The sequence below is a fragment of the Lissotriton vulgaris genome, chromosome 2_2 (genome assembly GCF_964263255.1).
Source record: "Lissotriton vulgaris chromosome 2_2, aLisVul1.2, whole genome shotgun sequence".
NCBI lineage: Eukaryota > Metazoa > Chordata > Amphibia > Caudata > Salamandridae > Lissotriton > Lissotriton vulgaris.
The window spans coordinates 255,646,812-255,663,823 of record NC_141688.1 but is presented as its reverse complement, the minus strand read 5'-3'; positions in this window follow the sequence as shown (position 1 = coordinate 255,663,823).

Below are 17,012 nucleotides of genomic sequence, written 5' to 3'. Positions count from 1 at the left end.
ACTCACTAAAAGAATGTTCAGCAGAAACATTGTAAGCAGATTGTTCATGCTTGAAAATAGGGCAATAGATAGGAAGTAGTATACTTGTAACAATAATCAGAATACTTAGAAAAAACATTATTAACAATGTCACTATACAGTGACTACGCAGTGATTTGCAGTATGTACGTTTCTTGAATTGTCTTTCTCTCTCTCTATCTCGATCTAGGGGGTACATGTCAGAAACTATTTAACCGATTCACCTAGGGGAGGACTTAAACAATTAAACTGTCTGACTTGCTAGATCGGAGCTTCAATCGATACTCCTCTTGGGGAGTTTTCTCTCGTTCGGATATTTTAAAGTCACTAGATTTAATACAGTCTTTGGTGGGGGTGGACGAGTCAGGGTCTGGTTTCAATTCGTTGCATAGTTTAATATGACTCGTATGGACCCACCCCTTTCTGCCCTCCAACTTCACTGCGGTCCTTGTAGTAAGAAGAACGGTCTTCGGCGCCTTCCAGCGGGGCTTCAACGGACTTTTCCTGTCGAAGTTCCTAACTAAGACCAGGTCCCCAGGACGGACATCATGCGGCTTTACATCAGTGTTGTCAGGAAAGGCTGCGGCAACCTATGAACGACATGATTGGAGTGCAGACATCAAGGAGGCAAGGTAATCTGTCAACATGTTACAATCAACATCGGGAATTTTCTTAGGAATGGGCGTCCCCCACATATTCGGTGGTCTGCCAAAGACCACTTCGTACGGGGATAGTCCTGATCTCGAATGGGCAACCATTCTCATATAGAACAGTGCAACTGGCAGGGCGACTATCCAGTCGACCCCTTTCTCCTGGCATATTTTGGCAAGGCGGGTCTTAAGTGTCTGGTTATGCCTCTCTACAAGGCCTGCGGCTTCGGGGTGTCGGACACAATGGAATCTCCACTGATATCCTAACAGAAGGGAGACATGCTTCATGAGTTTGGATGGGAACGGCTGTCCGTTATCTGAGTACACGACACGAGGCAGGCCGTATCGTGGGAAGAATTCTCGAACCAGCTGCTTGGCAGTGGTCGGGGCAGTGTAATCTGAGACTGGGTATGCTTCGGTCCAACGAGAAAGTGCACAAACAACTACGAGGACATATTTGAATCCTCGACAACGGTCCATCTGGATATAATCCATCTGGAGGACTTCAAAAGGGTGATCGGGAGGATGAAATCCACCTTGCTCTACAGGAACGCTTTTACCTGGATTGAACTGACAACAGATCATGCAAGTACGTACTTTCTGTTTTGCTGCTGCTCGTAAGTGTTTGTTGTACCAGAGATTCTGTAAACTGTCTAACATAGCTTTCTCTCCTAGATGTGCAGGACTATGTGCTGTATTTATCATGATTTGGACCATTGAGTCGGGGAGGAACCATGTAGATTTTCCCTTTGTGACCCATCCTTGATCTGTCTGGATCCCTCCTAGTTCAGTCCATTTCTTTATTTCATCTGGAGTAGCATGTGTCTGAATATCGATTACGTCTAGTGTGGGATCCCTGACTGACATACACTGAGTTGGTACTATTGTCTTTGTCACATCAGTAGTCTGGGTGTGAGTCAATGCTGTATGTTTTGCTGTCTGGTCTGCCAGGTCGTTACCCTGGGAAACAGAATCTGTAACTTTAGTATGTGCTTTACACTTCATAACGGATATGCCTGAAGGCAGATGTATTGCTTCTAACAGTGCTTGAATGAGGGGACCGTGTTGGATCTTGGCACCATGAGAGGTCAAGAAACCTCTTTCTTGCCATAACATGCCGAAGTCGTGTACGACTCCGAACGCATAGCGGGAGTCAGTGTATATGTTAACATTTCTGTTCTTGGCTAGAATACAAGCTCGGGTCAGAGCGATGAGCTCCGCTGCTTGAGCAGACAGTGTGTCAATACGGTGTGTTTCTTTAACTTCAGTTTCAGTGGTCACTGCATAGGCGGCCACTAATTCTCCTGTACTTGTTCTCATGCATGAACCGTCCACATAAAGTGTCAGGTCTGGATTTGTCAGTGGAACATCTGTTAGGTCTCGTCGAGGTTTTGTTACTGTATTGATGATCTCTATGCAATCATGCGGGGTTGGATCTGTCATAATTGTAGGTAACAATGTTGCGGGGTTCAGAATGCTACAGCGTCTGATTTCTATGTGTGGCTGGAATAGTGTTAATTCATAACCTGTCAGTCGTGCTATAGTCAAGTGTTGAGTCTGGGTTCTGTTTAAAAGAACCTCTACAGAATGTGGAACTTGAACTGTTAATGGATGTCCTAAAACAATTGAGTCACTCTGTCTGATTGCTAATGCTGTTGCTGCTACTGACTTCAAGCACGCAGGGAGTGCCTGAGCTACTGAATCCAATGTACTTGAAAAATAAGCGCAAGGCTTATGTGAACCTGCTTGATCTTGAGTGAGGACAGACAATGCTGTACCCTCACGTTCTGTAACAAAAAGTGTAAAAGGTTTGCTGTAACATGGTGTCGCTAGAACTGGTGCTTGGCATAAAGCTTTCTTTAATTCTTCAAAAGCCTGTGTATGTTCCTGAGTCCAAGGAAGGGCAGTCGAAGTCGCTGCCTCCTGTGTTGTTAGCTGAATGAGTGGTTTAGCTAGAAATGCATACTGGGGAATCCATTGTCTGCAGTACGAGGTGAGGCCTATAAAGGCCCGCACTTCCTTTTGTGTCTGGGGTTGTGGCATATTTACGATTAACTGAATGCGATCAGGAGTGAGCTGTCTCCCCACTTTGGACAGTAAGTGACCCAAGTACACAACTTGCTGAACACAGAATTGTAGCTTCGAAGGAGACTCCTTGTGTCCCTTGTCGGCCAGAAAATGTAAAACTGTCAGTGATGCTTGTTCACATTCGGGCTCACTTCGTGCGGTGATCAGCAGATCATCGACGTATTGCAGTAAAGCGGTGTTAACTGGCATTGTGATACAATCAAGTTGTCTTTTCAGTGCTTGGCTATAGATGCTGGGGCTTTCTGTGAATCCTTGAGGTGCGCGCGAAAATTTGAAACTTCGTCCATTTAAACTGAATCCGAAGAGATATTGGCTCTCTGGATCAATAGGTACACTGAAGAAGGCGTTCTTGAGGTCAATTACAGTAAAGAACGTTGCTTCTGAATCAATAGCAATCAATAAGGATGAGATGTCGGGAACCACAGGGTATTGTGGAATAATGCATTTATTCAGTTCTCTTAAATCAATCACCAGCCGATATACTGGCGGTGCATTGGGATCAGTACGTTTAAGAATCGGAATGATGGGTGAATTGCAGATATTGGAGTCGGTTTCTACAACCACTCCTTGGACAATGAGCTCTTCAATGATTTCCAGTAAAGCAACTACAGCATCGGGTGGTAACTTGTATTGTCTGATTCTGGGTAAAACTACACCTGCTTTGAGTGTAACATGGTATGGTGTAATGTGCATACAACCTACATCAGTTGGGCCTTTTGCCCACAGGTGATCTGGTACATTTTTCAATCTGACATCAAACTCACGTAACACATAATGACCCTTGAAATCCCGCAGAAAGAGTCTGACTCCCTCCGGGGAACAGCATATAATAGCTCCTAGAGCCTTCAATGTTTTAATTCCTAACAGATTTTCTGGGCATGATTTCGTGAGTAACAGGTCTGTAACACGTGATAATGGACCCACAGCCAGGGGAACGGGTTTCGATACCTCATTTACAATGGGCTGTCCTGAAAAACCAAGGGAAACATTCTGTGAGCCTGAGAGGGGTGCCCCTGGAACTTCATCATGACTTATGGTGGTACGACTTGCCCCTGTGTCAATTAAAAACTTTCTGTCTTTTCCCAATACTTGACTATGTACATAAGGACCCTCTTGATCTACAGGAATCTCAATAAGAGGCAAGCCACCCTCCCTCTCTAGGCTGTTTCATGTGTAGCGTGGATAATCGGGATAAGCGGACTGGGCATACTGGTACATCTGTTGTGAAACTTGCTGAGTTGCGGCAATGGGCTGCGGCTGTGATACCGCTACTGTCTGTGCTGTATGTGATGAAGCATGCGTAGGCTGTGTATTCTGCATGGGCTGTATATTCTGTGAAGACTGATGCTGGTTATGGTCTTGTCTAGGCGGATGCGGCCTTTCTTTAGTTTTACCTGTCGCTATGTTATGTTTCAGAACTGGGCATTCGTGTACGTAGTGACCTGGCTGCTTGCAATAATTGCATGTCCCTTTAACGGGAGCTGCGGCGTGACTTGTCTGGGTCGTACCCTTTCTGTGGCCGTCGGTTGGGACCGACTGGGCTACTAGCATTTTCATTTTCGTGTCTTTCATACGTTTCTGTTCCTGATCCTGCTCTTCTCTAATTCTGTTCTGATGGTATTGTAACATTTGTAACATCTGTGATGGCGTATTGGCTTGCCATGTACTCTCGACCTTGTATACACGGTTTTTAACTGCTAACAGGGAATTCTCGACTAACTTTGATACAAAAAGATGCGGGTACGACTCGCTACTTGGTTTAAGACCACTATTAATAATTAAACATTTCTCGAATCTTGAATAGAAGTCACTAGTATCTTCATCGGGTTTCTGTTTACATGCTGATATTGCATCCCAGTCTTCCTTTCTAGTTGTCAATAATCTTGGCAGAACCTGTACTATCAAACCTGGTAATGCTTTAGTTTTCTCCCCAAGGCCTACCCCTGGGACACGTTTATTCTCTTCGTCTTCTATTTCTGCCCATACAATCTTTTTCTCTCCCACCTCCCATTCTTTTTCCTTGAGTTTCTCGTAGATGCCCGTGGGCAGCAGTACCTTTAACATTTTCGTGATATCTTCGTACGTATAATCCCCCATCAGTAACATGTCTTTAAGCTCTCTGTGAAAACCTGCAGGGTCTTTATCATGGCACGGGACTAGTTTCTTCATTTCTAACAGTTCTAACTTAGTCAGAGGAGTGTGTACATACACATGTTTCAAGTTATGATCCTCACCCATCACTGGATGCACTTCTCGTAAGGGGTTCTGACTTTCAATGCCATGCAGACGTTCCATATGATACATTTTTCTTTCTGGGTGCGGGGCGGGAACATATTCGGGACTTATGAAAGTGTTATATCTGTGGCGTTGTTCTAGAATTATTTGAATTAATTTGGTGCTTAAACCTCTCCATCTATCCATGAGTAGTTCTTCTAATGTATCGTGTAAGGGACCTGGATCAGAATGTTGATTTCTGTATTTAGTGAGGAGGTGCTGAATCATGTATACACCTGCTAATTTCTGCTCGTCTGGGGAAAGGTTCAGGAATGTCTGTGCTACGGTATCATCATTGTATATATCCGGATTGTCAGTCCATAATATGGCTGACCGGGCTAGTTCTTGTTCATCCATAGAATTTAGTACATGGTACCCCATTCGTTCTCGAAGCCTTTTATCAGTCTCCTGAAACTGATGTTCAGGAGAATTCGGGTTTGTTAAGGCAGAGAGAAAAACTCTCTTGCTTTCCGGACGAATGCCTTTCCTAAGGTAAGTTCCCTTACCTACATACGCTATAGTGCCTGTAGTCTTTTCTGGTTCTTCAGGTTCTTCTTCCCCCTCGGAGGAAGCTTTTTCTTTCTCTTTTTCGTGTATTTCTATCACTGCTTTTCTTATTTTCTTGTACATACTGGCTATGCAAGTCCCCTTGTCGTGTTTTCCTTCAGATATATTTTGACCCCACCTGTTGAGTGCATCTAATTCACCCTGATCTGTCTCAGGCCTGTCTCGTTCTCTTATTAGGCAATTTATGAAAAAACGTAGTATCTGTCCTTGAACGTCAACTTTCTGATGCTCCATGGCATCCTTAATACTGTCAGGGTCTTTCCCAGTCTGTACAAACTGATATATTCTATCTAGGTACTCTTTCATTCCTGAAAACAACAGCAGGAAATCAGTAGCAGATCGTAACCGTAGTGATGCCATCATCATTCTATCGTCTTTGCCGGGTACTGGATCATATCTGCAAACTGTAAGTTGTCCTTTGAGTATGTCGAGACGGGGTGATTTGAACGTGAAAGGACTCTGCAAGTCCCCGAGCTGTAACCTGGGCGTTAGTGGTGGGGTCCGGAGACCTCCTGTCGCACCTCCTGAGGCGGAAGCTTGGACATTATCTCTCTGTGGAGTCTGTATCTGTACTTGAATTTGTCTTTTAGTAGGGTCAGGTAGACGTGGTTTCGGTACATTAACTTTAGGTATGGGAGGTGGTGGAGGTGGTGGAACAGGGGGGATCTGTTGTGGTACTGGCGGAATATGATCTTGGGGCGGGTTACCGCCCCCGTCCCTGTCGTTAGGCAGGGTGCGGACAGGCAGATTGGTGTAGGCGGGAGCTACATCCTCTAGATAGGAATTCAGAAATATGTCTTTAGTGGTTCTGTGAGTTACTTTAGTTGGAACTAATGGCGGCGGCAGATTTTTCGGTATTTCTGAAATGGCCTCAGGCGAACCTTCGGCCACAAGATACATACCATTTACAAGATTGTTTCGTGCGCGGTCTATTTGCTCTGTTTTTACTCGAATCCCCTCAGTAACTAATTCGTTTTCCTGGGCTTTTTCTGATTCTTTAAGTCTGTCCTCTCTACGTAGTTCTTTTTCAGCACGCTTATGTGATTCCTTACGCCAAAACTCTATGGCGTCTTTCTGAGATTGTCTGGCTTTCTTTTTCCATAATGCTTCTTCTACCTTCATGATGCACTCGGCATCCCATGTTCCAGTAACTGGCCATCTGTGTCTCTCGTCTAGATGTTTAGTATAATCGGCCCATAAGTCTAGATACAATATGGCATCTATGCCATGCTTATGGTACATAAAATTTCCAGGAGTGTCCCTAGGGGGGATAGGAATTTCTTCCTCTAGCATCCCTTTCCTAGTTCCTATCTGCTTTAACTTGTTGAAAAACGGCATCTCGTTTTACTTCGTACTGAACGCTCAATCCTTGCTACTTAATACTGGATACAGCTAGTTATACAAGAACACAATAATGCACAAAAACAGTCACTCATACAACGACATTGATCACATAAAAAGACATTTGCGACATATATGACTACCCCCTATATCGGATGTACTGCTAAACAGCACAGATACACTGTCAGAGACAATGCAGAAACTTGAATAACTGATGTACTGCTAAACAGTACAGATACACTGTCTAAAACAGTGCAGACCGGACTTGTGTACCCAAACCCGTCTAGATACGTCCCAGCAACGGTACTCACCGGGAAGCACGGAAAACAGAAGGCCTCGGAAAACTCAACTGGACTGGACTGGACTCGACTCGACTCGACACGTGGATTCTTCGGAAAACTGGTGGGCCTCTTGACACCTCGGACCTTGCTTTTTTCGGCTAGGCTCTGGTCGGGATCCTCCGCGCTCCTCACCGCCTCGTCTGGGCACTGATCGCAATCTTCGTCACCTCCGTGGGCCAGAGGGAGATACAGGAAATCCTGCCGGTACGCGTAGGTTCCGTCTGACTGATGGCAGGGGACAGAGTCTGCAATGCACCAACCGGCGCGTGAGGTGGGGGAGGGGTCCCTATTCGGGCGCCAAAATGTCATAAATATTTAATTTACCATCTTAATTTCTATGCAGGGAAGTACTTAATCAATAATAACTCAATCGGAAAAGAAAGAAACAGAGTCCGTGGTGTTAGAGTTCTTAGGGGTTTTATTCCTTAAAAAGGAATCGTTCCGGAACTGGATATCAGGTTCCTGCAACCACAAAGGGTCCAGGAAGGGATAGAGCAATATTTTATTGACAATACATAGCTTATATACTTAATTTACATCATAGAAAGCAATATAGTAGGCGTAACAGCTGAGAGAAGACAAGATAACAGCATCCACGTGTTACTAGTGCGTAATCAGAAGGCGTGGACTAGGCGTAAACTGGAGGTGTGTTCTAGAAACGTCACAAGTAGGTGGCACTAAACTGGAATGTTGCAATGTCAGCAGAAATCGGAGGCTTGGATGCGCGCGCAGCTGCATGACGTATAATTGGCGTGAAACTGAAGGGTGCAGGGGACTTGACATTTCAGCTAGCGGAAAGAGACAGGAGTCTGGCATGTCAGATCAACTTGTGCTTCTATCATATCTGATATCTGATGTTTAGGAACTGGACTATCTGGGCGGAAAGGTCTCTGGGGCAGAAGCTATTCTATACTGACTGTGAGTGCGTGTATAAGCGCCTGAGTGTCTGCATGAGAAGCGTGGGGGCATGGGCCTTCCAGGGTAGCGTGGTAACAGAGGCTATGAATTACTTGCATGGAGACAGGACGGCCAGGCCCTTTTGCTCTACAGCTGGGGGAATGTTTACTTAAACTAGTAGGCAGGAATGCGTCTTCGGAAAGGGAAACAGATAACTCGAAGGTTGAATTCATTCTTGGCAGGCAGCAGGCTGAGCTGAGCGCGGTGGGCCGCGCTAGAAGTAAGGCAGAATTCACCGGTACGGGGGCAGCCTGGGCAGCCTGGGCTGAGGCTTTCAGAGTCAGGAGGCAGAAAAAGCTCGATGGCAGAAATTCAGGGCCTACTTTGCCAGAGCTGAAAAACGTGTAAAGTACACCACAAAAAGACGTTGGCATGGCATACTTAGGAACGGACTATTCAACCCATTCAGGGTGGGTCTGAAAGAGGACATGTTAACGTTGGACGCAAATGTATTTGCGTCTTCATAGCTGGCACAGGAGGGAAATAACATGCACTTTAAACTCGTACATGGAGACGGTGGGGTACACGATAGGGAACATAACTTGACCAAAAATTTATATTTCCTCACTGTTATGCGGCATAGGGCTACAAAAAGCGTAGAAAATCCGTTGGCACGTGAGGCGGCGTCAGTAGCGGACCGATGTGCGAATAGGCCGAAGGCAGCACAACGCGCCGAGTTAGTGTCCAGCAAGTTGCTTCACTGGTGTGGCTATCCTACAATGCTGCGCCGAAAGACTGCGTGTCCAGCTGAGTTGCGGTCACTCTTGCGGTACAGTGACTCGAACGCGCCGAGATCCGGATGGCACCGAGGTGGTGTCCAGCAAATTGCCGCACTGGTGTGGCCATCCTACAATGCTGCGCCGAAAGACGGCGTGTCCAGCTGAGTTGCGGTCACTCTTGCGGTACAGTGACTCGAACGCGCCGAGATCCGGATGGCACCGAGGTGGTGTCCAGCAAATTGCCGCATTGGTGTGGCCATCCTACAATGCTGCGCCGAAAGACGGCGTGTCCAGCTGAGTTGCGGTCACTCTTGCGGTACAGTGAGTCGAACGTGCCGAGATCCGGATGGCACCGAGGTTGTGTCCAGCAAGTTGCAGCACTGGTGTGGCCATCCTACAATGCTGCGCCGAAAGTCGGCGTGGGGTGCCCCGTTGGCTTATGAGGTGATGTCAGTAGTGGACCGATGTGTGAATAGGTCGGAACCAGCACAAGGCGCCAAGATCCGAATGGCAAGTCCTGGATGTTGAGTGCCTCAGTTGAGAGTTCTGAGCAGTGCTTGTAAGACTGTCTGAAGCTTATTTGCACCTGCTGCAGCTTCACTATTGCCCTGGTGTGGCCAAAGGTCGCACATGACATAGGCGGCCGGCTCCCGAGGTTCGGCGGAACTTTTTTCCTTTTCCTTTCTGCTTCTTTTCCTACAATCCGTTTCATCTGAAGACACGACCAGGTCCCTGAATGTGTGCAGGGGGACGCTATTGATTGAATGAAAATGGCGGCTTGACACAAAGCTGACTCAAGCGTTGCTGTTGATGCTATACAGACAAAAATTGGTTTTCAGTTTGTACATTCTTCAGGATTTTTTTTTCTATCCAAGTCTGATTGAGAGTTTGTAGAAAAATGGCTTCAGATTTTCCACATACTACTCTTCAACATTCTTCCTAAATGAAACAATGTGAAACTCACTAGGAGAACGGCTGTTTCTGTTTCCTTTCAAAATGCTGCCAACAATATTTTCTGAATGGAAGACACCATCTTGTAGCATAAAGGGCCGAAAGGGGTTCTGGTCTGGCCGATGGTTGGTGGAGACATTTTGACTATATCTTGGACCTGCCCGGCCTCGCCCAAAATGGCGCCGGTATAAATGGGACTCGTAACTCCTTGCCCGCAAATGTATATCTAGAAAATGTTATTGTAAGTGGCCCTGTCGTATTTTAATTACAAAATGTACGTCCACCGATTCCGCAACTGTTAGACACCTTTGTTCTTGCAACCTAATGGCCCGCTCGTTACGTTCCTCTACAGTGTAAATGTCTCCTCATCATATATGATTTCAGTTTGCTCCGTGGCCGGCCCACGTGGTTATAGGCCCGTATTTGTATACTGACATTTTCACAATAAAGGTTTTTAAAACAAAACACGGTAGTAGTATTTACATTGGTAAAGTTTTTACTTTTAGTCACTGTTTTCGAATCAGTAAAAGGCAAGTGAAATAAAGCAGTCCAATTACATGACGGATAAAAGGTATAATATGTAGGAACGCAGTAAAGATAAATGGTCAAGGGCAGTTGTGTTTTTCATTTCTGCAACATAAAGTGATCGATAAGAATCTGATAATCAGGCGTATCGGCGACTAAGACAGCAGGCCGAATCTCTTTTACTCAACGGCTCCGTCATGGAAGGAAGAAACGCCCTTTTTCTCGAAAAAGGAATATATTTTACTTGCAGGACAGTTGTAAATTTTCCGGGAAAGTACATTAGCCTGGAATATTATACCATATGTTTAAAAAAAAATAATGTTCGAAAACAATAAAAAGCGTAATTTTTAGGTCATATGACCAAGCTTTTCATCATTAAAATAACAAAAGTAAAATGAACTAATGAAAAGTTTTATTAACAAGTCACATGACCTGTTATGCTTACGTTACGCGCTGCGCGCCGCGCCTCGGATCACTTCCGGGTGCGCTAACGCGGCGTGTCATATAACGCATTACGCGACAACGTAGGTCAAGAATATAGTCAAAATGTCTCCACCAACCAGCGTTCGGAACACAACCCCTTTCAGCAGTCCAAAAAGTTCTGTTAAATGATAACAGAGGGGACAGGCAACAAGAACCATCAGTCAAAGAGGGGAGGGCAAGTTCTTCTCTTCCGGGTCATGTTGGGGCGCTACCGGAACTGATCGAATTGGTAGTCTACAGTGTTTCTGGATGTTTCAGACTAAAGCTGGCGTCAGCATGAGAGCACTACCATCTCGTAGCTCCGTCGTGGCCATTCAGCTGCTCCCCACCAGAAGCCTGCGGGAGTCGGAGGCCCCCAAGACTTTTGTAGAATCTTCACGGCTGAGGGGACGCTTTCGAGAATGGGACCCAAGCCCTATCAGGGAAGCGTCCGAGTTCAAAGGTGTCCCAGGGCCATTTTAGTGGACCAGGCCCAAAACCGAAGAGCCGGCCGCCATTTTGAGAGTCCTGTGGCAGCCGCCTATCGCTGCACCGCAAGAGCGGGAGCAACTCAACTACATGATGAGCGAGACGCTGTAGTCGTAAGAGCGGGCGGTAAACAGCTGAATGGCGGAAGAGGCACAGTGTAGCAAAAGCGGGCGGAATGGCAACTGAAACGGTAAAGGGGCGCCCCACTACAGCTTGTCTTCAGGTCAAACGGATTGTGGGACAAGGTCCAGAATTGAAGAGTCATCAAAAGGCAAAAAGTTCCGCCGGACCCCGGGAGCCGGCCGCCTATGTCGGGGGCGATCTCAGGCTATACCAGTGCTATAAGACTTGGGGAGGGTGTCGGAGCCAAGCGTCTTCTCCGAGTCCGTGCCATCACACCGTCCCTCGGGGGCCTCCGTCAAGCGGTTTAGGGAGGTACCATATAACATTGTTTTCAAATGCAGTCAGGTCCACAAACGACCCTCACTTACTTTGAGAATAGTGAAGCTGCAGTAGGTGGAAATAAGCTTCAGACAGTCTTACAAGCACTGCTTTTGTAAACATTTTTTGTTTTTTTTGTATTTTTGCACAGTTTTATATATTTTTTTTGTTTTTGATGGAGGGGAAACAACAAAGCCCAGGCATTGAAAAAGGCTCAAACTCAGAACTCTGAACTATGGCACCCAACATCCAGGAGCTTGCCATCCGGATCTTGGAGCCTTGTGCTGCTTTCGACCTATTCACACATCGGTCCACTACTGACATCATCTTATAAACCAACGTTATGTAAATAGTTTTTTAATAAAATGTTTTACCCTGTTTCTTTGCTGGTGTGTTGTCTATATTTTTAATATTTGCATAGGGTTTGTCGTTATTTTGTGCGGGATGGGTGATGGAGCCGAGCTGTCTTGCAGCCCTCATGGTGTGGAGCTCAGTTCATCTCACTATTTTCGTATTTCTCATGAAGGGTTGTTTATAATATTTCTATTTTAGCGAGGTCAAAAAAAGATCCAATTAGTGGCGTACTGATTTTGCTCGATTACTTTTATTTTTTTACACGATTTTTCCCGATCTGCAAAGACTAAACAGAGTATTGCGACTTTGTGCTTGTTTGTAAATAGAGAATGAACCAAAGAGAATCAATTGTAAAACAGTAAATGCTTGGATAATAATCAATCAAATGGAGAGACAAGCAGGCACGACGGATTACAACGGGGGCAAAGGCCTGCGTTAACTACTGTTCACTATCTTCAAAGAGAGAGTACTACTAAGAGAAAAGAGGGGGGGGGGCAGCGTTCCAAGCACATCAGCGTGCATAAATACGAAAATGTTTTTATCTATCACGTACTTGACATTTTAAAGCTTTTCATATTTGCTATTAAAAAACCAATGAAATTCACAGAAAAAACCATAGGTTATAGTGGATATATAGTTAGGAATTTGCATTTACAAAACCTTGAAAATTCAATGAAAAAACCATTGGTTTTAGGCCATATATAGTTAGGGATTTGCATTTACAAAACCTTATTTTACTCGCATAAAACCATTGAAATTCCATATATAGTTATAAGCGCTAACTATATATCGCGCACCCGCAATCCACTGCTGATGATGTCACATATTACATCATTCATGACATGGTTAGTGACATCACTGATGACATCACTGATGACATCTCAAATGACATCACTGATGACATCACTAAAAACATCTCATTTGACATGACTGATAACATCACTGATGATATCATTCATGTGATAATACCATGAACCTCTTCAGACTCTAATATAACCTTAGATACAATCAGTGTAAACAGACAGTCACAGACTGTCACTCATCCATGGAGTTACTCACACACCTAGTCAGTTATGCCAAAAATCAATCACACCTCCATTTTCTCAACTATACAGTTATACACACCTTACTTATTCAAACATATACTAACACATATTTACTTTACTCTCTTATACAATCTCTGATACATGTTCACAATGATCCATACAGCCACTCACACATTTACTGGCTCTTATGCACAGTTATTTATAGATGTCAACTCTCACATGTACTGTGTTTTACATATGTACTTAATTTGACATGTAGCACTGAGATATCCATTCACTCACTAATACACTCATGCACAGTCAACCGCCCATACAGCTGTTTGCACATGCACTTTTGAATCTATACATATAGTGAATCAACTACTCACACATCTATGTACAGAGTCACACACCTCCCAGCCACCCATACACACACACTCAGTTTCCCATACAAATACTTGGACAACCAATCAATAACCCATACAGTTACTCATATAGCTACTGATCAACATATGCAGCAGTTTGTAGAACAACAGATATAATGATGCACAAATTAAAACAGTTTAGTCACTAACCCATGCACTCAGTGAGACACATTTAATCACTCACTCAATCAGTCAGTCATGCACCTAGTAAATCCTTCATCCAGACACTTATATATCCACTCATTCTTCAATATGTAAAACATATTTTAACTTTACAGAAACATACAGTCACTGGATGTTGTCATCAGTGATGTCATCAGTGATGTCATTTGAGATGTCATCAGTGATGTCATCAGTGATGTCACTAACCATGTCATGAATGATGTAATATGTGACATCATCAGCAGTGGATTGCGGGTGCGCGATATATAGTTAGCGCTTATAACTATATATGGAATTTCAATGGTTTTATGCGAGTAAAATAAGGTTTTGTAAATGCAAATCCCTAACTATATATGGCCTAAAACCAATGGTTTTTTCATTGAATTTTCAAGGTTTTGTAAATGCAAATTCCTAACTATATATCCACTATAACCTATGGTTTTTTCTGTGAATATATATATATATATATATATATATATATATATATATATATATATATATAAAACATACTGGCGGTTGCCAGTAGGTAATTATGGTTAGTACCAAGTTTCCAGAGGAAGAAAATTTTTTGTTTTGCTTATAACTTTTGCATTGTTTAATGAATCTTCATGAAAGTTTCCAAACTATTTCTTTGTTCATATCAGCTCCTATGTTGAACGTTTGGGGGTGACTCATCAAGGGGGGGCCGAGAAAAAGTGGGGTCCTAAAACATGTTTTCTCCATGTTAATTTCCATAGGAAACTTTAGACAAGGCTACAGGTCGAACGGGTGAACGGAATTACCCCAAATTCGGCAGGGAGAGGGGTCTTGGTCTAGAAAGCACGCTTTTGTTTATTTGGTGTCAATCAGTTCAGTAGTTTTTGAGAAATATCCAAATTTACAGATATATATATTTGGGAATTCTGCAATCTGAGGCGTTACGAGCACAAGCTTGTTGCTTATTGGCTGCGAGCAGTGCGAGCGGTTGCAACTAGGAAGTGTTGGCTGCTATTTTGTGATTTCGTTGAAGCGAGTAAGGGGAAAAAAGGCGAAAAAAGTAGGAAAGAGTAGGGTAGGAGCACTGTAACCTCTGTGGGGTGTTTAAGGTGTGCTATAGAGTGGGTGCGAATCGAAGTATTCACCCCTAAGGGTGTGAAAGTGCTGGGCGATGGAAATTTAGTGAGGTATTGCGTAGAGTCTGATGCTGCTATGGTGAGCTGCTGCGGGACTCTGGGATTAAATCGTGAGCCCAAACTGTGTGTCTTGTGCTGTGAAGTCATGGGCCCTGGCCACTGCACTACGGTATACAACCGTTACCACGCATCTTTTACCACGAAATACTGTTACAACTAAACTATTGCAACGCAAGTGTATTTACAACGCATGTATTTATAACGCATTACACTACAACGCAGATACTATTACAACTAAGCATGGGCGAATTTTGCGAATCTCACGTTCGCGAATTTTGCGGATTTGCGAACTCGCAATCCGCAAAATCCGCGAATTCTCGCGAATTTGCGGATTTTTTTTTGTGTTCGCGCGGGTTTCTGCCAGTTCGCGAGGGTTTTTGTACAATTTCGCAAACGCGAACTTACCTGTTGGGTCGCAAGTTTTGCGAACTTGTTGTTTCTACGTGTCCAGCCTGTTTGGGACACTCTTCTTCATCACTGCCACCCTCTGTCACCACTGCCACTCTCTGGTTCACTCATGCCACCCTCTGGCTCACCCATGCCACCCTCTGTTTCATCACAGCACCCTCTGGTTGTCCAGTGTACATTATTGTGGCAAAGCAAAGCACACCTTCCCTGCCTCAAGTGACCTGAATTGATTTGGGGCTGATTAATGTGTCACAGAATATTTTTTTTAGCTGGCACCTGCTTCCTTAGTGCTTCCTGATTAGTGATCTTTTGCACTTGCTAAGTGCTTTCATTGTTGCAAAATTAGTTACAACACCTGCCCTGCCCCAACTGACAATAATGAATTAGGGGCTGATTAATGTGTCACTGGATTTGAACTTCCAGCCTGGCTCCTGCTTGTCTCCCTTAGCTGTAATTCAGGACCTTTGTGGCATATGTGTAACTATTCTGAGGGTCAGAGCAGGGTCACATAATAGTTGCAAGTAGGCAACTGAACTCTGGAGGGGCCCCTCAGGAAGCACTACAGGAAATGGCTACTAATGATGAGCTTGAACTTTTGAACCTGGTAAGTAGTTTCAGGTTTTCTAAGATCGTATTTCTGCAATTTAGCGCTTATTCGCGGGGCGCGAAGTTGAACTGGGAAGCCGTGAACTCACGCGAACAGTGCGAGCAAGCCATAAAATCCGCTGCTCGCGGATTTGCGGATTTTGCGGGAAATTCGCGAATCTCGCGGATTGCGAATTTACCGAAAATCCGCAAAATCCGCGAGCGGAACGGATTTTCCGCCCATACTTAATTACAACGCATACCATTACAACGTAAGTATAGGTAAGTTTATCTTTTTTTTAAAACATTTATTAAAGGTATTGGGTTATGGGGTACAGGGCTATTTTTAGGGTTAAGGGCTGGGTTTGGGTTTTGGGGTACAGGGGTATTTTTAGCGTTCAGGGCTGGGTTTGGGTTTTGGGGTACAGGGGTATTTTTAGGGTTCAGGGCTGGGTTTGGGTTTTGGGGTACAGGGGTATTTTTAGGGTTCAGGGCTGGGTTTGGGTTATGGGGTACGGGGGTATTTTTAGAGTTCAGGGCTGGGTTTGGGTTTTGGGGTACAGGGGTATTTTTAGGGTTCAGGGCTGGTTTTGGGTTTTGGGGTACAGGGGTATTTTTAGGGTTTAGGGCTGGGTTTGGGTTATGGGTTACAGGGGTATTTTTAGGGTTCAGGGCTGGGTTTGGGTTTTGGGGTACAGGGGTATTTTTAGGGTTCGGGGCTTGGTTTGGGTTTTGGGGTACAGGGGTATTTTTAGGGTTCAGGGCTGGGTTTGGATTTTGGGGTACAGGGGTATTTTTAGGGTTCAGGGCTGGATTTGGGTTATGGGGTACAGGGGTATTTTTAGGGTTCAGGGCTGGGTTTGGGTTTTGGGGTACAGGGGAATTTTTAGGGTTCAGGGCTTGGTTTGGGTTATGGGGTACAGGGGTATTTTTAGGGTTCAGGGCTGGGTTTGGGGTTTGGGGTACAGGGGTATTTTTAGGGTTCAGGGCTGGGTTTGGGTTTTGGGGTACAGGGGTATTTTTAGGGGTTAGGGCTAGGTTTGGGTTATGGGGTACAG